The sequence below is a fragment of the Hypanus sabinus genome, chromosome 7, assembly GCF_030144855.1.
Source record: "Hypanus sabinus isolate sHypSab1 chromosome 7, sHypSab1.hap1, whole genome shotgun sequence".
NCBI classification, from domain to species: Eukaryota; Metazoa; Chordata; class Chondrichthyes; order Myliobatiformes; family Dasyatidae; genus Hypanus; species Hypanus sabinus.
The window spans coordinates 32349326-32370083 of NC_082712.1; the positions used below are offsets into that span (position 1 = coordinate 32349326).

At 41.1% G+C, this 20758-nt stretch overlaps 2 long non-coding RNA genes across 2 annotated transcripts in view; one reads left to right on the forward strand and one right to left on the reverse strand.

Moving 5' to 3' along the window:
* The window catches only part of LOC132396656 (uncharacterized), a 201406-nt gene that overhangs the window by 73501 nt on the left and 107147 nt on the right, over positions 1-20758 (forward strand). The window lies entirely within an intron of this gene.
* The window catches only part of LOC132396657 (uncharacterized), a 103169-nt gene that overhangs the window by 12417 nt on the left and 69994 nt on the right, over positions 1-20758 (reverse strand). Inside the window, exon 2 of the long non-coding RNA XR_009513065.1 lies at positions 2925-2988. This is a non-coding gene — a long non-coding RNA (uncharacterized LOC132396657). The remainder of the gene's footprint in view (positions 1-2924; positions 2989-20758) is intronic.

Genomic DNA, 20758 nt, shown 5'->3' on the forward strand with positions numbered 1-20758 from the left:
CACCCTTCCAATTATTATACCCATAGAGATGCAGTAGACAAGCCTTCCATTATGTCCCCTCTGAGTGCAACTGTGATATTGCCCCTGATCAGAAGTGCAACTTCCCACCACCAGCCCCACTGCCCCCTTACCTCCCTCTCTATCTTTTTAAAAACATCAAAACTCTGGGACATTAAACACCCATTCCTGTCCCTTTCTCACCAAGTCTATGTAATGACCACAACATCATAATTCCATATACTGGCTCATGCTCTAAGTTCATCAAATTGACCCATAATACTCCTGGAATTAAAATACACACACTTGAAACTATCTGTCCCATTGTATCTATTGCCTTGCTCCTACCTGTTTCTGCTGCCCTGATATCTACCTTCCTCTTTATCCCTCCACTCTCTGACCTAATGCTCTGGTTTCCATCCACTTGCCAAATTAGTTCAAACCCTCCCAATTAGCTCTAGTGAACCTCCTGATCAGGATATTGGTTCCCCTCCCGTTTGCCTGCAACTAGTCCCCCTGGTACAGGTCACCCCTGCCCCAGATGAAACTACAATGATCCAAGATCATGCCCTCTGCACCAATTCCTCAGCCACTCATTTATCTGTACTACCATCCTACTCCTGCCTTGATCCAGGACAATAATTCTTTTCTAATCTCATTACTGAACTCAAAGAGAAGTTGACATGAATCCAAACATAAGGTCCTCAGTTTGTTTCAAGCAATTACACCAATGATGTTATCTTCTAGATTGCATTCCAATCTTTACTTTGTTTGGTGGTGTAACTTCCATCACTGACAAGGTTTCATATTTGTTTTGAATGCTGGAGGGCTTACACCACATGTTATGTGTCCTGGTCCCCTCCATACTGTGCTGTTCAGCGTATCATGGATTATGCCAACAGCTCATGATATTCCAAGTCTCTAATAACAGCTAGGATATTGAATGGTCAGATGGCATCTCAATAAGAACTGACAGTCACAGAGAACTCTGTTAGGGAAACTGCAGGTGGGTAGCTTTGTTTAAATGAATGGAAGGAAGCTCAGGGAGGCCTGCAGTCTCACAGGTGAAGCTCCCTGCAAGTGCCACACTTCACTACAGAGCCCAGACGTCAATCAGCCAAGAAATGCCAGTGCCTCCAAACTGCTACCCTGCTGTACCAACCTCTCTAACGTACACCTAGTACAAAAGGCAAGTAATTCCTGTTCAGATCTGTATATTAAGCTTTGCCATCCACTCAACACAGACAACAAATCCTCTGAATTAAAGTAACACATATAGAAGCTCAGCAGGTTGGGCAGCATCTCTGGGAAGGAATAAACAGTCTCGAAGAAGGGTTTCAGTCCAACACATCGACTGTCTATTCTTAACTGTAGATGCTACCCAACCTGCAGAGTTCCTCCAGGATTTTGTATTAGAGCAATTTGGTAAATTTTCCTACAGTTGCATCTGTCAAAATATGTCACCATCAAATATACTGTATTATTGACTCACTCATGTCATAGTAACAGTACCAGGTAATTAGATCTAAAACTCCAACAAAATTATTGAGCTGAATCTTAACTTGAAATTAATATATGATGGGTGCGTGGGTTAAATCTGGCATTGGAACCAAACTTAATTCAAGTGTGGATACTGCTAGCTTTAATGGAGGCAGGAAATGGGAAAAACAGCCAGTTTATTTACAAGGAACATGTTGGCTATTTCACTGTTATATTGTCATTTCCATCCTTCATATAGGGAGCCTTTGTAAATTTTCAGCTGCCTCAAGAAAGCTGAAAATACTGAGAAGAGTACAATCAGAGACATTAAAGCCTTTATAGCAGCACAAATAGAAGGCAAGCACAAGTACTTCCTGCTCTTCATGCAGATATGCCGAACAGGTTAATTCACTTAATGGCAGCCGAGATCGAGACTGAACTCTGGTCAATGGAGCTGAGGCGACAGTGCCAACTGCTGAGCCACTTTGCCACTCTTTATGTAAAGTGGAAGCAAAGAGTAAAAGTAAAGAAGCAACTCTCAAATCATTCAGAAGGTTCAAGAGAGTAACATGTCCAAAAATGAGAACCATATTTTAGGAGGGTGATTACAGGGTTTTATGAGGATGGAAAAGAAACTTATCAGAATGAGCCTTTACTTGTGTTGAAAGACTGCAAAAGCTGGGCTTGAGGAGAGAGCAAACAGGCTTAAGCAGAGATTTAATCAGAGTTCAGAATCACCATTGGGGTTTTGGTTGAGTGGATACAGTTAAACAGCCTCTGGAAGCAGATGGATCAGAAATCAAACTCATAAATTTCAAATGATTAAGAAAAATCAGCAGCTGAAAAGCATTTTATATACTGCATGTTGCAATGAACCAGAACTTGGTGTTTATTATAAACTGATCCATTATAGTTTTCAAATGAAGTTGAAAATAGATTTGAAAAAAAACTGCAAGGCAGAGCAGGGAAATGGCACCAATAGCATTGCTCTTCTGAGAAACTAATAAAGGCACAGAGACAAATGGTTTCTGTGATTCATCTCACGATTACTCTCCAATACAAAGATTTTCAACACATTTAACATAGGCTACCCTACCTATGGTATTCAGGTAAATTAGGTACCACAAGTCCGCACGTCTCCAAGTCTGCTGGGGAAGTCAAACCCCAAACCCGAGTCTAAGTGCGGGTAGCTGGAACCTGGAGGCTGAAGATGGCTGTCCTGGGGTTGGAGGATTGTGTACATGTGTGGGTGGGGGAAGAAACAGGGCTTGTTTTGCTGTTGTTGTTTTGTTGTGCCCTGTGTTGTTCTGCCAAGCATTACAGGCATGGTACAATGGTGCCGGAATGTGTTTTGGTTGTTAATGCTAATGATGCATTTCACTGAATGCTTTGAAGGACACATGGTAAACAAACTTAAATCTTGAATCAATTCTAAGTTTTCAACTTACCCATTGGCCTTTGCTCCAAAGTGAAAACAGAAGCACTGGAATCACTCAGCAGGTCAGGAAGCGCCTGTGGAAAAAGACGCAGAGTTAACACCTGAGGTAGTAGTCTGGTTCAATAAAAAGTCTTCAGGCCGGAACTTTGACTGATGTTGCTTGACCTGCTGAGCATTTTCAGCATTCTCTGGTTTTATTTGAGACTTACAGCACCTTACGTTCCTTTGTGTTTTGGCAATAGCACTGATGCAATTATTCGTTCTTCAGCAGAAAGATGTTTGCAAAGCTTTTTCAACTTACTGTTAGTTTGGAATAGGCTGATGTATTGAATATGTGTCACCAACAATACCTCCTGTGCACTCTTGTCTGTGCAAATATCACAGAACGTCACACAGGACAGATTCAGCAGACACTGTAGTGAGATAATTGGGAGGAATTGACCTGGTTGCTATGTCATGCAAAATAGTAAATTCAAATGAGTATGTCTGCAGGAAATGTTCCAACCCACTGCTCTGACTTTGTGGGGAGATGGACTGCATCCACAGAGCTATGCCCATTTACCACTGATCACTTATTGAAACATGGTGATAATTCTGAAAAATTAACCTTTTTTCAGTCTTGCTGTAATTTCAGCAGTTCCTCCTCAGTGCTCATTTTTACCTTTCTTTGCGTTGGAAAGGAAAACAAGGTGATGGTTTTTTTTCTTGAGAAAGAAATTTCATTAAAGAGTGTCTCATATCAACAAAGATCTAATCTTGTCTTTCACTTTATGCAAGGAACTGCAGAACAGAATTAATTAATCATTAATTGCCACCTTTGCTAGACCTATTTTCATTAGGGAAATGACATTAATTACAAAGCTCAGTCAACAAATTGTTCAAGTATAATGAAGCATTTTATCAGTAGGTCATGGGCTGAGACACCAACTCATTTTCTCTCTCCACTGACGCTGTTTAACCTGCCAAGTATTTTTAGGATTGTTTTTAATATGGGATCTCCAGTAATGCAGAATTTGTCTTGTATTGGGATACAGTTTATGTGTCTTACATTCACCATTGATTCATTTGTTTAGAACAATCTATTGCTTATCTAAAGATACTGCAGCTCTCTAAATTACTAAGCATTAAGACTTATTTGCAAAAATTGAAGTAGTATCATCCAGTGCTGAAGAAAAATCTAATTAGAACCTTAACACTTAAAGTGTTCAACTATATAAAACAGATATTATTGCTTTCCTCCACAGTGTAGTCTTCTTACATTCAGTCACTCAGGCTAGTTTTTGGATTTTTGAAAGAATGTTTCCCTTAAGAGAACAATTTAGGCTTAAGGGGCAGCACAGTAGCATAGCGGATAGTGCATTGCTTTACAGTGCCAGAGATCACCATTTGGGGTTCAATTCCCACTATTGCCTGTAAGGCATTCATACATTCTCTCTGTGATCATGCTGTTTTCCTCCAGGCGCTCCAAAGACGTGCAGTTAGGGCAGGTTACTTGAGGGCATGCTGTTCTGACACTGGAAGCATGACGACACTTGCAGGCTGCCCACACTGATCTTCACTGATTTGATCAGACAAACAAACAATGCATTTCACTGCATGTGTCTGTCTGTCTCTCTGTCTCTGCCTCACAGTGTTAAGCCCATTACCCGTACAGGTTGCTGATAGCAGTTTGCCCGAGTCCTTCTGTCTTGGAACCAGGGATGAGGTCTTTGAAGCTTATCTTGGTGCTTCTGTAGCTCTGGGTTTTTACCAGATGAGGTTGCTAGCCCCATGCCCAGCCCTCCTCCTTTTACAGGAAGGATTGGAACCATCCATGGCTGTATTGAAGTTTGGAAGTACATGTGACAAATAAAGCTAATCTTTAATGTTTAAGGTCATTATCTATAATCAAGAATTAATTCGTGAATATGATCAGTTGGCAGTAAGCAGTTTAACTTGAAGGTCAATTAATTATTTTTCCTAGTCATGAACACAGATTTGATAGATTCTGCCTCCTTTCTTCTCCCCAGATCAGCACAGTGGTTTTGCAAGAGTTGAACATCTCATTGCTCTTTGCCCTGAAATATGGTTACTCTAAAGCCCTATGCTGACACCATAACCCCTCAGCTTTAGAGTGAAGCAAAGCTATTTCACACTGTACAGTCCACAGTAAATCTATCCCTTGTAATTGCCATGTGACAGTTCAAACCAACTGAAAAAGGTCTCTGATTACAGTCTTTATCCCTTGATCCTTCATTATGCTATCAATGTGAAAGAGAAATTAGCTTCCACGCAATGCCTGCATGGTTTGATCGGAACACCATCAATATCTTCTCCTTTTAAAACAAACTTGTATATTGTTCAATCACATAATGCCTCAATGTTTAATCCAGCAGCAACTCCCCATCAGTTTTGAACCATGCAGTGCAACCATGTGCAGGATTCAACAAAAAGCAAGTAGTTTTAAAAATAGCATTCAAGTACATGTACAAAGTTTATTCCTTTCGAGAGAATGGTGTCCCCATAGCCTAATTTGTACCTCTGCTCTCCAACAAGACAACCTTTGGCCTCATTGCTAACATTTCATGATGCTGGAAGGGTTTTTTGCTTTTTATATGGGGCCTACTCAAAACAATTAGGTGCACATGCATCCCAATTTCTGGGAAATATCATTCATCTGCAGTAAATTTAGGTGAAAAGTAATTTCTCCAGTAACTCTGCCAGACTCACTGTAAAATGGATCATATCAAAAGATGGGCTAAACATTGGTGTTCTTTAATTCAATACTGGATTGTTTTAGTGATTATCTTCTATTTATGGCCTTTAGTTTTGGGATCTTCCAAGAGTGGATACACCTTCTCCAAGGCTATCGTATTACATTTCCTTAAGAGCTTTTGCTAATTTATCCTCATACATAACGCTTACTGGGGAGAAACTCTAACCTGTTCAGCCTTTCACAATATGTTTTTACATTTCCCCAATGCCTATAGATCCTTTCTAGAACCAAAACCAGGACAGTGAACAATCCCTATCATGTGGTCCATCCAAGGTTTGATGGACTTAACATACCCCAGTTTAAATTCCATCCTGCTAGAAGTAATATAACATAATACATATTTAGTTGCTGGCTCAGTCGTGCATTAACTAATATCTCTCATCTTCAGATATCCCCATTTTGTTTCAGTTGTCAGTACTTCCCTCTGTTCACTGGTGAATGTTATGATTCTCTCTGATAAACACATAACTACAATATACATATACAATATTACTCATACAACACATATTATATTCCAAATACCTTGAGTAAATATCTTTAGTTCATAACCATTTAGGAGAAGATGGATCATTAGTTTAGATAGAGCTTATGCATTTCAAAATCAGTTCATCAGAAGAAAAAAAGTTATCTTATACATTGATTGTGAAGTAACAAGTGTAGTGAACTAACACAGTGACAAACACAGTGCTCCCTCTGGGGTCTGCACCAACATTTTAGATGACAGATGCTTCAATATAGTCGACATGTTCATGTCTAGTTACCGTACTTATTTAAATTGTGCTCACCTTGCCCTCAGGAAGTCTCCTTGAATCTGTTGGTTGGACTAATGTCTGCAAGACTTCCTTTGTGCTACAGGCTAATTGTCAGTCCACCTCATTCTTGTACAATGAGAGGCCACAGCACTTTCAAAACTGTTAGAAGTTCCCCACTCCACTTTTGCAATGCCATTCTCAAGATCAAGATAGTTCCTGAGGAATTTGAAATCTTATTTTGGTTTACTATCCAAAGGCTTCAACAATTCGAAATCCCTGCCCATCATGCCTGCTGTATTTCTAATCATTGTTAGCTATCAAAATTTTATATTGAGAACAGAATCATTTCAAACATTCTATAGCTTAGAGCTGTATTAGGTGAAATAAATTTACTGATTATTATTTATACTGAAAACTTAATTGGCAACACAAGTGAGAAGACAAGATGGCAACTCAGGTAGTAATATTGAAAGCTCAAACTGCAAGTTTGCTCTTTGGTAAAACATGGCCAGACAATATTCATGCATTCATTACAGTTAACCACATAAATATTTCAGAAGAACAGGTTATTGTACACCAACAACATTTGCTGCGTATTGGTCTCATTGAATTCAGTCTTGTTAATTTACTTTAATTCAGCTGGCCTCATTGCCAATACTAAGATTTTTTTTTCACTCCTGTTATTTCACAAAATTTATCTCTTAGACATATTGTCCTTCAATTCATCCCAGGCTGCCTTATCCAAAACAAAGGAAACTATTTCCTCCACATAACTATCAATATATTACAAATACCTTCAGTAAATATTTTTAATTTGTAACTGTTTAACAGAAAATGGACTGAACAGAAAATAGTGTGGATAGAGCTTGGGCACTCCAAAATTAGTTCATCGGAAGAAAAACGGTATCTTATGAATTGACAGTGAAGTAGCAAATGTCCTGACAAATATAATGCACTCAGTGCTCCCTCTCGAGTTCACACCAACATTTTAGATGACAGATGCTTCAGTATGGTTGATACTTTCTTGTCTAGCTATTGTACTCATCTAAATAACTGAGAATAACAACTGCATATTTGTTTCAGAAGGACAAGGAAGACAAGGTCACAGCAGTCAATATTTCATCCAGCACATAACATGAACCTGGCTTCACTGATAATAATTAAATAGAATTGAAAGATGATTATTGTAAATGTGTCTGATATTTCAGATTCTATTTTCTACATATTAAATAATGGGCTATTTCGAACATATCTAAATGAAAACAATTAAAATGGAAATACCAGAATTCTAGTACTATGTCAACTGGGTTTAACATCATCAATTATTTGTATTGATCAAGGCGTACTGTTGCAATACGGCTGTAGCATATTCTAAACCCACATGGGACCTGTTATGTGTGATTTCATTAAATGTGACAGATCACATTACGAGGTAGCAGTCTACAGCTGGTACTGTATTACACTCACTAATGTCTGAATGAGAACAACATTGCGTTCACGCAGTTCTGTGAGACGACATCATATTCTGCTGCAGTTGCATTGGATTTTGAAAACAAACAGGAAGGCTCATTAATAACAGAATACTTACCTCATTGCTAAGAAAATTATAGTATGGTCATGATGATGAACTTAATATTAGCAGCACAGTTGCTAAAAAAAATTGAGGAGTCTATTTTCAGAGACTGAAGGCAGCATTTGGTTTGCTGGCCTTCATCAGATAGACTGTTGAATATCGAAGTTGGAAGTTTCTTGGTGATTGTACAGAACATTAGTGAGCCCCCACTTGGAGTAAAAAAAATTCCCTGGTTGGCAAGGGCAAGTATGGGACGAAGGGCTTTTTTCTACGCTGTACAATTTTATGACACTTTTGGAACAAAGACCTGCAATTTTTAAACTAAATAATAGTGGGGAGTTTCCAAGAAGGAGTAGGATATAGAGTGAGAAAGAGAGTTGCATATTGTGGGCTCTCAGAGACTGAAGGCAGATCTGCCAATGGTAGGTCAGTCAGAAAAATCAAGAGTGAAATTAAATAAACTGAAAGTTTGGAAGACCAGCAACTGATTATGACGTGTGAAAACTAGAAGAATTCTTAAAGGTTGATTGTCAAAGGACTATGATCTTACTCCCTATTAGTTCTCCCTATTATTCTGTCTTTTGTTGCTGATGAGATGCATATCTTTCTGGACAGGAATTAGGACTTACCACCAACCTTATGACTGTGTGGCTAAGTACACAGAATAAGCCACACTTATTCAAGTTACATGGCATAACTTGAATATGCCATATTCAAGTTTGCTGATGGCAGCACTGTAGTTGGACAAATCAAAAGGTGCTGACAAATCGGCATATAGGAAGGAGATTGGAAATCTTTCTGAATGGTGCCACAACAGCAACTTCTCACTCAATGTCAGTGAAACCAAGGAGCTGATTATTGACTAAAGGAGGGGAAAGACGGCAGTCCATGAAGGAAGCAAAAATGGAGAGAATCAGCAACTTTAAATTCCTCAGCGTTATCATTTCAGAGGACCTGTCCTGGGCCCAGCACGTACATAACTGCTATTACAAAGAAGGCATGGCAATTTGCAAAAATTTGGCATATCATCTAAAACTTTGACAAACTTCTGTAGATATATGCTAGAGAGTAAGAGTATCGCGACTGGTTGCATCACAGCCTGGTATGGAAACACCAATGCCTTTGAATGAAAAAGCCTACAAAAAGTAGATTCAGCCCAGTCGATAATGGGTGAAGTCCATCCCGCATTGAGCACATCTACTAGGAGCGCTGTCGCAGGAAGGCAGCATCCATCGTCAGAGACTCCCACCACCCAGATCATGCTCTCTTCTCGCTGCTGCCATCAGGAAATTGGTACAGGAACCTCAGGTCCACACCACCACGTTCAGAAATGGTCATTTCCCCTCAATCATCAGGCTCTCAAACCAGAGGGCGTAACTTCATTCACCCCACACTGAACACATTCTACAGACTCACTTTTAAGGGACTCTTCAACTAATGTTCAATATTTATTGCTTGTTTGTTTGTCTGTTTGTTGGCTTATTCATTTATCTCACTTTTATATTTGCACAGTTTGTTGTTTTTCACACATTGGTCGTTTATCCGTCGTCGTTATGTGTAGTTTTTCACTGATTCCATTGTGTTTCTTTGTATTTACTGTGAATGCCTGCAGGAAAATGGATCTCAGTAGTATATGGTGACATATATGTGCTTTGATAAATTTACTTTGAACAACAACCTGAGCCGTTGGTTTCCTCTGTCAGGAACACGTGCTTTCAGACAGCCATTTGGACTGAGCGCAACATATTTCTGCTCTTTTTTCATGCGTGTTAAGGGCATTGTGGGAACTACAGACTCCTCCAAAAGGTGGTGTTTGAGGGGGCAGGCATGTGGGTAGAGAGTACAAGAAGAGCCTTGCAACTAATCACAGGTTTGCACAGAAAGAATATTGAGCTTGCAGTCCTGTGTCAAGGCAACTTCGGCAGGGAGTGTGCAAGAGAATTAGCACTACACCACAAACTGTACCTTAGCCTTTGCTTTTGCTTGAACATATTGCTGAAATCTTTTAAATAGTACTCTTTTTGGGATGAACAGAAAGTGACAAAAAGTAGTTTAGCATCCCTGTTGCATAAAGATCGTATAATTCCCAATTTCTGTAAAACACAGAGCATTGATGAGAATCGGCACCTTCCTGTTTTCAGACATCATCCTTGTGCACTATTCAGTTTGAATAAATACAGCAATCACAAAGATGAAATGTGGAGCTCACACGCAAGTCCCAAAATGGATGATTAGTCCTAAGCAGCACACTGATAAGAAACTGATTTCTCCTTTCCCGTAGGCAGCATGCAAAGTGATCATGCATCTCATCTTGATCTCCAACAACAAACATATTTAATTAGAGTGCTGAACTCTTTTTTTAACATCACTGGGTTCAAATATTGAACCAATTGTCAATCAATTGCAGATTTGGAACTTCTGCACAACTCAATCATGCTGCCTGCCCTTTGATTTTCCTGTATGAATTCATTACCATTCTAATTGATGGAACTCTAATTGAAGTGACAAGAAAGAGGCAAAAAAGTTGTAATTAGTTTAATTAAGGGCAGCCTTTCCAACTGGACCACAGAAAACGATTCATTTGAATGGAACAATACCAGTCCAACTGCACAAAACAATTCTTTCTGAGCCGAGACTTTCATAAAGGCCAAATCAAACACTTTGGAACTGAGATAAAGCTGTTTAAGATCTCCTGCTGAAATACGTGCTTTAAATCAGCTTTTCAAGTGAAATGTTGATAAGTTAACCCATTCACTGTTGAGATGAATGCATCGAAGAGTTAACATCGAACATAACAGCACAGTACAGGCCCTTCAGCCCACAATGTTGTGTCAAACTTTAAAACTACACTAAGACCAATTTAACCCCTACCCGCCTACATGGTTCTCCATTTTTCTATCATCCATCTGCTTATTTAAGAGTTTCTTAAATGCCCTAATGCATCGTGTCTATTACCACTCTTAGAACATAGAACATAGTAAGACACAGCACATTACAGGCCCTTCGGCCCACAATGTTGTGCGGACTATGTAACCTACTCTAGAAACTGCCTAGAATTACCCTGCCACATAGCCCTCTATTTTTCTAAGCTCCATGTACCTACCTAAGAGTCTCTTAAAAGACCCTATTGTATCCACCTCCACCACCATGACCGGCAGTATATTTCACTCAGCCACCACTCTTTATGTGAAAAACTTACCCCTGACATCCCCTCTGTACCTACTTCCAAGCACCTTAAAACTATGGCCTCCTGGTGTTAGCCACTTCAGGCCTGGAAAAAAGCTTCCACACCATCAATGCTTCTCATCATTTCATACACCTCCATCAGGTCATCTCTCATCCTCCGTCACTCCAAGGAGAAAAAGCCAAGATCACTCAAGCTTTTCTCATTAGGCACACTCTCCAATCCAGGCAACATCCTTGTAAATCTCCTCTGCACTCTTTCTATAGTATCAACATCCTTCCTGTAGAGAGGTGACCAGAACTGAACACAGTACTCCAATTGGGGTCTGACCAAAGTCTTAAATATCTGTAACATTACTTCACAGTTCTTGAACTCATTCCCACGGTTGATGAATGCCAGCGCACCATACATCTTCTTAAAAACACTGTCAACCTGCATAGCAGCTTTGAATGCCCTATGGACATGGACCACATGATCTCTTTGATCCTCCACAATGCCAAGAGTCTTACCATTAATACTATATTCTGTCTTCAATTTTGACCTACCAAATGAACCACTTCACACTTATAGGGACTGAACTCCATCTGCCACTTTTCAGCCCAGTTCTGCATCCTATCGAAGTTCCACTGTAACCTCTGAGAACCCTTCAGACTATTCACAACATCTTCAACCTTTGTGTCATCAGCAAACTTACTAACCCACCCTGCAGGGTCCCAGAACAGACTCCTGTAGAACCACACTGGTCACTGACATTCATGCAGAATTCAGACCATCTACAACCACCCTTTGCCTTCTGTAAGCAAGCCAATTCTGGATCCACAAAGCAAGGTCTCCTTGGATCCCATGCCTCCTTACTTTCTGAATGAGCCTTGTATGGGAAACCATATCAAATACTTTACTGAAATCCATATACATACATCCACTACTTTACCTTCATCAAGTTTTGTTATATCCTCAAAGAATTCAATCAAGCTCGTAAGGCACGACCTGCCCTTGACAAAGCTATGCTGACTATCCCTAATCAGGTTATGTTTATGCAAATCCTCATAAATCCAGCCTCTCAAGATCTTCTCCAACAACTTGCCCCTCACTGAAGTAAAACTCATTGATCTATAATTTCCTAGGTTATCTCTACTCCCTTTCTTGAACAAGGGAACAACAGTATTCTCCAGTATTTCTGCCATTCCTATTGATGATGCAAAGATCATTGCCAGAGGCTCAGCAATTTCATCCCTTGCTTCCCACAGTTGCCTAGGGTATATCTCATCCAGTCCGGGCAACTTATCTAAGTTAAAGTTTTTCAAAAACTCCAGCACATACTTTTTCTTAATGTCTATAGGCATCCGTTGGTCTTGTGAGACCATGGATTTGCGTCTTGCAAGTTTTCCAGGGCGCAGGCCTGGGCAGGGTCATATGGGAGACCGGCAGTTGCCCAAGCTGCAAGCCTTCCCCTCTCCACTCCACCGATGCTGTCCAAGGGAAGGGCACTAGGACCCAAGCAGCTTGGCACTGGTGTCATTGTAGAGCAACGTGTTGTTAAGTGCCTTGCTTAAGGACACAACGCATTACCTCAGCTGAGGCTTGAACCAGTGGTCTTCAGATCACTAGACTGATGCCTTATCTACTAGGCCACGAGCCAACACTTATTGTCTATGTGCTCAAGCATTTCAGTCCACTGTAAGTCATCTCCGCAATTGCCAAGGTCCTTTTCACTGGTGAATACTGAAGCAAAGTATTTATTAAGAACCTCTGCTACCTCCTCCTGCTCCATGCACACATTTCTACTATTGCACCTAATTGGTCCTTTTCTCACATGGATTATCCTCTTGATCTTCACATACTTGTAGAATGCCTTGGGTTTTCCTTAATCCTGCTTGCCAAAGCCTTTTCATGGCCCCTTCTAGCTTTCCTAATTTCATTCTGAAGCACCTTCCTGGCAATCTTGTAATTTTCTATCAGCACCTAGTTTCTTGAATCTTTCATAAGCTTTTCTTTTCTTCTTAGCTTGATTTTCCACATCCTTTGTATACCATGGTTCTTTTACCCTACCATCCTTTCCCTTCCTCAATGGAACATACCCAAGCTGAGTGCCATGCAAATTGCATCAGGAAACCTCCCTGAACACACCTCACAAACTCCACCTCATCAAAACCCCTTGTTCTAAGGAGATGCCAGTTAATATCAGGAAAGTTAACATCTTCCATCACAACAAGCATATTATTATTGCGCCATTCCAGAATCTGCCTCCCTATCTGCTTCTCAATGTCCCTGATACTAATGGGGGGGGGGTCTATAAAAAGCACCCAGCAGAGTTATTGCCCCCTTCCTGTTTCTGACTTCCAACCACACTGACTAAGTAGATAATCCCTCCATGACTTCCTCCTTTTCGGCAGCCGTGACACTACCCCTGATTACCAATGCCACTCCCCCTCCTCTTTTGCATCCTTTTCCATCCTTTTTGAAACACCTGAAGCCCAGCACGTTCAGCAGCCATTCATGCCCCTGAGACATCTAAGTCTCTGTAATGGCCACATAGTTCCATGTATTGATCCATGCTCTAAGTTCATCCACCTTGTTTATGATACTCCTTGCATTAAAATAGACACATCTCAAACCATCTTTGCTCTATCATCTGCCTATCCTTCCTCACAAAGTCCCTACAAGCTGTTTCTACTTGTGCGCCAACCGGCCCATCCTCTGCCTCTTCACTTCTGTTCCTACCCCCCTGCAAATCTAGTTTAAACCCTCCACAATGGTATTAGCAAACCTCACCACTAGGATATTGGCCCTCCTCGGATTCAAGTGTAACCAGTTCCTTTTATACAGGTCACACCTGCCCCAGAGGAGACCCCGATGATCCAGAAATTTTAATCCCTACCCCTTCCTCCAATCCTTCAGCCATACATTAATTTACCACCTTATTCTATTCCTATACTCACAGTCACCTGCACAGGCAGCAATCCTGAGATTGCTACCCTTGAGGTCCTGCTTCTCAGCTCCCTATATTCTGCTTTCATGACCTCTTCCCTTTTTCTACCTATGTCGTTGGTCATGTACCATGACCTCTGGCTGCTCACCCTCCTATTTCCTGATATTGTGGATGCGTTCGGAAACATCACGGACCCTGGCACCTAGCAGGCAAACTACCATCTGTGTTTCTTTTTCACACCCACACAATCGCCTATCTGTCCCCCTAACTATAGAGACCCCTATTACTGCTGCCATCTTCTTCCATTCCCAACCCTTCTGGGAAAATCAGGTTGGTAATGGATCTCAAGAGAGTGAGTTTGCTGAATGCCTAAGAGATGGCTTTTTAGAGCAGTTTGTTGTTGAGCCTTCTAGGAGATCAGCTATACTGGATTGGGTGTTATGTAATGAACTGGAGGTGATCAGAAAGCTTAAGGTAAACAAACCCTTAGGAACTAGTGATCACAATATGATTGAGTTCAACTTGAAATTTGACAGGGTGAAGTCTGATGTAGCAGTATTTCAGTGGAGTAAGGGAAATTACAGTGGTATGAGAGAGGAGTTGGCCAAAGTAAATTGGAAGGAGATGGTGCAGGGATGTCAGCAGAACAGCAATGGTGTGTGTTTCTGGGAAAAATGAGGAAGGTGCAGGACAGATATGTTCCAAAAATGAAGAAACACTCATGGTAAAATTTGTGCAACCATGGCTGATATAGGAAGTCAAAGCCATGGTAAAAGCAAAAGAAAGGGCATACAACAAAGCAAAAATTAGTGGGAAGATAGAGAATTGGGAAGTTTTTTAAAAACTACAGAGAGCAACTAATAAAATCATTAGAAGGGAAAAGATGAAATATGAAAGCAATCTAGCAAATAATATCAAAGTAGATAGTAAAAAGATTTTCTCAAGTATGTTAAAAATAAAAGAGAAATGAGAGTGGATAAGGGACCGCTAGAAAATGAGGCAGGAGAATTAATAACGAGGGACAAGGAGATAGCTGATGAACTAAATGAGTATTTTGCATCAGTCTTCACTCTGGAAGACACCAGCAGTGTGCCACTTGTTGTAGTGGGTGAAGGAAGAGAAATGGATGCAATTACTATTATAAGAGTGAAGGTGCACAAATAACTGAAAGTCCTGGAAGTACATAGGTCTCCCAGACCAGATGAACTGCACCCTAGGGTTCTGAAAGAGATAGCATTAAAGATTGTGGTGGCATTAGAAATGATCTTTCAAAAATCATTGGACTGGGCATGGCGCCGAAGGACTGGAAAATTGCAAATGTCACTCCACTCTTTAAGAAAGGAGGAAGGCAGCAAAATGGAAATTATAGTCCAGTTAGCCTGACCTTAGTGGTTGGAAAGATGTTGGAGTTAATTGTTAAGGATGAGTTGATGGAGCACTTGGTCACACGGGACAAGATAGGACAAAGTCAGCATGGTTTCCTTAAGGGAAAATCTTGCCTGATGAACCTGTTGGAATTCTTTGAGGAAATTACAAGTAGGATAGATAAAGGGGATGCAATGAATGTTGTATATCTGGACTTTCAGAAGGCCTTTCACAAGGTGCCATACTTGAGGCTGCTCACCAAGTTAAGAGCCGATGGGATTACAGGAATGTTACTAACATGGTGAGAGCATTAGCTGATTGGTAGGAGGCAGCAAATGGGAATAAAAGGATCCTTTTCTTGTTGGCTGCCAGTGACTAGTGGTGTCCGCAGGGGTTGGTGTTGGGACCACTTTTTTACGCTGTATATAAATGATTTAGATGATAGAATAGATGGCTTTGTTGCCAAGCTTGCAGATGATATGAAGATTGGTGGAGGGGCAGGTAGTGTGGAGGAAACAGAAGGGATGCAGAAGGACTTAGACAGATTAGGAGATTGGGCAAACAAGTGGCAAATGAAATACAATGTTAAAAAATGCACGGTCATGCACTTTGGTAGTAGAAATAAATGTGTGGACTACTTTGAAAATGGGGAGAAAATCCAGGAATTTGAGACGCAGAGGGACTTGGGAGTCCTTATGCAGAACACCCTGAAGGTTAACTTGCAGGTTGATTCAGTGGTAAGAAAAGCAAATGCCATATTAGTATTCATTTCAAGAGTTCTAAGAATACAAGAGCAGGGAGATGATGCTGAGGCTTTATAAGACACTGGTGAGGCCTCACCTTGAGTATTTTGAACAGTTTTGGGCCCCTCAACTTAGAAAAGAGGTGGTGGCATTGGAGAGGGTTCAGAGGAGATTCACAGGGATGATTCCAGGAATGAAAGGGTTATTATACGAGGAACATTTGATGGCTCTGGGTCTTTACATGCTAGAATTCAGAAGGATGAGGGGAGATCTCATTGTAACCTTTCGGATGTTGGAAGGCCTGGACAGAGTAGATGTGGAAAGGATGTTTCCCATGGTGGGAGAGTCTAGGACAAAAGGGCACAGCCTCAGGATAGAGGGACGCCCTTTCAAAGCAGAGATGTGGAGAAATTTTGATGCCACATGCAGCCGTGGAGGCCAGGTCGTTGGGTGTATTTAAGGCAGAGATTCATAGGTTCTTGATTGAACATGGCATTAAAGGTTACGGGGACAAGGTTGGGATCTGGGGTTGAGGAGGAGAAGAAAAAAGAGTCAGCCACAATTGAATGGTGGAGCAGACTCGATGGGCCAGATGGCCAAATTCTGCTCCTACATCTTATGTTATTTTGGTCTTCTGAGCCACAGGGCCTGACTCAGTGCTAGAGATGCAGCCACTGTTGCTTCCTCCAGGAAGACCATGCCCTCCAACAGTCCTCAAATTAGAGTACTTATTGTTAAGGGGGATTGCCAGAGGGGTGCTCTCCACTACCTAATGCTCTCTCTTCCCTCTCCTGACAGTCACCCACTTATCTCTCTCCTGTGGCCCCGGTGTGACTGCCTGCCTGGAGCTCCTATTGATCACCTGCTCACTTTGCCTAACAAGCCAAAGGTCATTGGGCTGCAGCTCCAGTTCCCTATCTCAGTCTCTAAGGAGCTGCAGCTTGATGCACCTGGCACAGATATGGCCATCAGGGAGGCTGGAAGTCTCCCGGATATCCCACATCTGACACCCAGAGCAGAAAACTGGCCTTGCAGTCATACCCACTATTCTTGTTAGAGGAAATAAGAGATATGAAAGTAACTTACCTCCTTACTTTGGCTAGGCCCGTCCTCACTGAAGCCCCAATGAGCCAAAGCCCTACTACTCTGACTCATGCTAATCAAGAACATATCTCTGAAATCCCCCTATACTTCCCTCCAGTCACTTTAAAATTATGCCCCTTCTGCTGACATTCCTGCCTTTGGTAAAAAAAAATCTCTGGCTATCCACTTGATCTAACAATTTTATCTTGTACATCTCAATCAAGTCAGCTCTTGTCCTTATTCACTCCAAAGAGAAAAACCCAGCTTCATCAACCTAACTTCATAAGGCATGCCATTTAGTCTATGCTGCATCCTGATAAATCTCTACACCCTCTCTAAATCTTCCACATCCTTCCTCTAATTAAGCAACCAGAACTGAACACTCTATTCCAAGTTCTTCTGAAAATACTCAGGAGACCCTTTGGGAATAAAGTTAATGTAAGCTCCCAAGGGAACAGTCCCATTAGCCCCAATGTCTCCTCTGTCTTTCTCCACATATGCAGATATATTTCTCATATGTGCCCATCGAATGCACTTGATTCTTTTTACTAGTAACTGACATCGGGGGGTGGGGGGGGTCACATACAAAAGCAATTAACCCAATAGCATATTTATGTGTGTTATGGCAGGAAACAGGAGCACTGACACGTTTTTTAGCGTGTCGTACCAGACAGTCAGTCGTTCTTGTCTGGCGCGTGGTGTCAGGATTGGTCTCCTTTCGGATTAACCAGGTCACGATATGAACGTTCCTAACATGACCCTTGTATATTTTACGAGGCCAAGTGGTGAGTCGATGCTCAACCTGGCACGGATGGAAAGCGTGCTCGGGTATGGCCCGACTTGGATTCGAACGCAGGAGCCTTCACTTTGGAGTCTGGCACTGATGCCATTGTGCCACCAGCCGGCCCCTGACATGGTCATGGGGAGAACGTGTAAACTTCGTACAGAGAGCGTCAGAGGTCAAGTTTGAATCGTGGGGTCCTGAAGCAGCCACACTTCCAGAACCATTGTGTTGCCCTGTTAATATTGATCCTTCAACAATAAGCAGATTAACTAGTTCAGACTTATTAGAAAAATAGAGGGCTGTGCACTAGGGAAATTCTAGGCAGTTTCTGGAGTAGGTTACATGGTAGGCACAACATTGTGGGCCGAAGGGCCTGTAATGTGCTGTAGATTTCTATGTTCTATGCTCTATGTTCTAACAGTCAAATGTTGTCAGCCCTATTTACCTCGGGAGTTCTCCCCCATAACCCTGAGTGCAGTTTACCTACCACCAGTGGCTTCAGATAGTGCACGATGTCATCTCCAAAATATAAGGAGTCTATCCCAACACATTTCAGATCAGAGTCAGGAACTTCAAACAGGCTTATCTGAAGAATAACCTGCAAAGTCACGACACTATAGCATTAAACAATTGGGTCTACACAATAATATTTACGTAAATCTCCAGTAAGTCACCATACTAAACACCACTAAAATATTCTGGAAGTTCCTAGCAATTGAGAAATGAGTGTTCTTAGCTATTCACATACCTCAGGTTTTACCAGCTTGAGCTGAAAAAAATAATAAAAATAACAAACAAAAAAAAGCAGCAAATTAACTAGAATTTAGGATGGAGTCATCTCTACACTAAATCAGTCACATTTAGGGCACATTGGATTTATATGGATTTGACAGTGGTCTGGACACAATTTCTAAATCAATTAGAAGTCAGCCTCCTGGACTGCTGCAGCAGTCAAGGGTCTATTCTGTACCTAACGGGTGCTGGAAAGTTTGTGAACCCTGTACAATTTTCTCTATTTCTGCATAAATATTACCTAAAATGTGATCAGATCATAGAAACATGGAAACATAGAAAATAGGTGCAGGAGTAGGCCATTCAGCCCTTCGAGCCTGCACCACCATTCAGTATGATCATGGCTGATCATCCAACTCAGAACCCTGTACCTGCTTTCTCTCCATACCCCCTGATCCCTTTCGCCACAAGGGCCATATCTAACTTCCTCTTAAATATAGCCAATGAACTGGCCTCAACTCATGTCCTAAAATTAGATAACTTTATTATAACTTAATTTAATTTTAAAAATAAATAACACAAAAAACATTGTACTTGTTCATTTATTTATTGAGGAAAAATGATTTAGTATTACATGTATTTGTTGGAAAAAGTATGTGAACCTTTGCTTTCAGTAACTGGTGTGACCCCCCCCCCCCTCCACCACCTTGTACAGAAATAACTTCAACCAAACATTTCCAATAACTGTTGATCAGTCCTGCACTTCAGCTTAGAGGAATTTTAAGCCATTCCTCCTTACAAAACTGCTCAACTCTTGGATGTTGGTGGGCTTCCTTGCATGGACTACTTGCTTCAGGTCCTTCCACAACATTTCTATAGGATTAAGGTCAGGATTTTGATTTGGCCATTCCAAAACAAGAATTTTCCTCTTTTTAAACCATTCTGTTATTGACTCAAAAGACTCGTGTCTTTCAGATCATTGTCTTGTTGTATTATCCAACTTCTATTAAACTTCAGGTGATGCCTGACATTCTCCTGTAAAATGTCTTACTACAATTTTGAATTCATTGTTCCCTCAATGATTGCAAGCTGTCCTGCAAGGAGCAGCCCCAAACCATGCTACTCCTTCCACCATGCTTCACAGTTGGGATGAGGTTTTGGTGCTGGTGTGCAGTGCCCTTTTTCCTCCAAAAAATAGCAATGTGCATTTCTACAAAAAGTTCAACTTTTGTCTCATCTGTCAACAGAACATTGTCCCAGAAGTATTGTAGAACATCCAGGTGGTCCTTTACAAACTTGAGACGTGCAGCAATATTGTTATTGTTGTTGTTGTTTGCTCCATTTCCTTCTGTGAATACCATTCTTGTTCTGTGTTTTTCTTATAGTGGACACATGAACAGAGATTTTAGCAAGATCCAGAGATTTCTGCAGGTCTTGTTCTGTTACCCTTGGGTTCTTTTTCACCTCCTTTGGCATTGCACATTGTGCTTGTTTTGTAATCTTTACAGAATGCTCACTCCTAGGGAGAATAGCAACAGTACTGAGTTTCCTCCATTTGTAGACAATTTACCTTACTGTGGACTGATGAACACTCATGTCTTTAGAAATGTTTTTGAAACCTTGTCCAGCTTCATGCATCTCTACAATTCTTCTAAGTCCCTTCGAAAGTTGTTTTGCTCGAGGTATGGTGCACGTAAAGAGATCTTTCTTGAGAAGAGCAGGCTCTGTCAGTAACCTGATTTTATGTGCCTTTTTTATAGGGCAGGGCACCTCAACAACCCAAATCTCCCATCTCATCTCATTGATTGAAGCACCTGACTCCAAATAGCTTTTGTAGAAGCCATTACCCCAGAGCTTCACACACTTTTCCCAACAAATACATGTAATATTGGATCATTTTTCTCAATAAATAAATGAACAAGTATATTTTTTGTGTAATTTAGT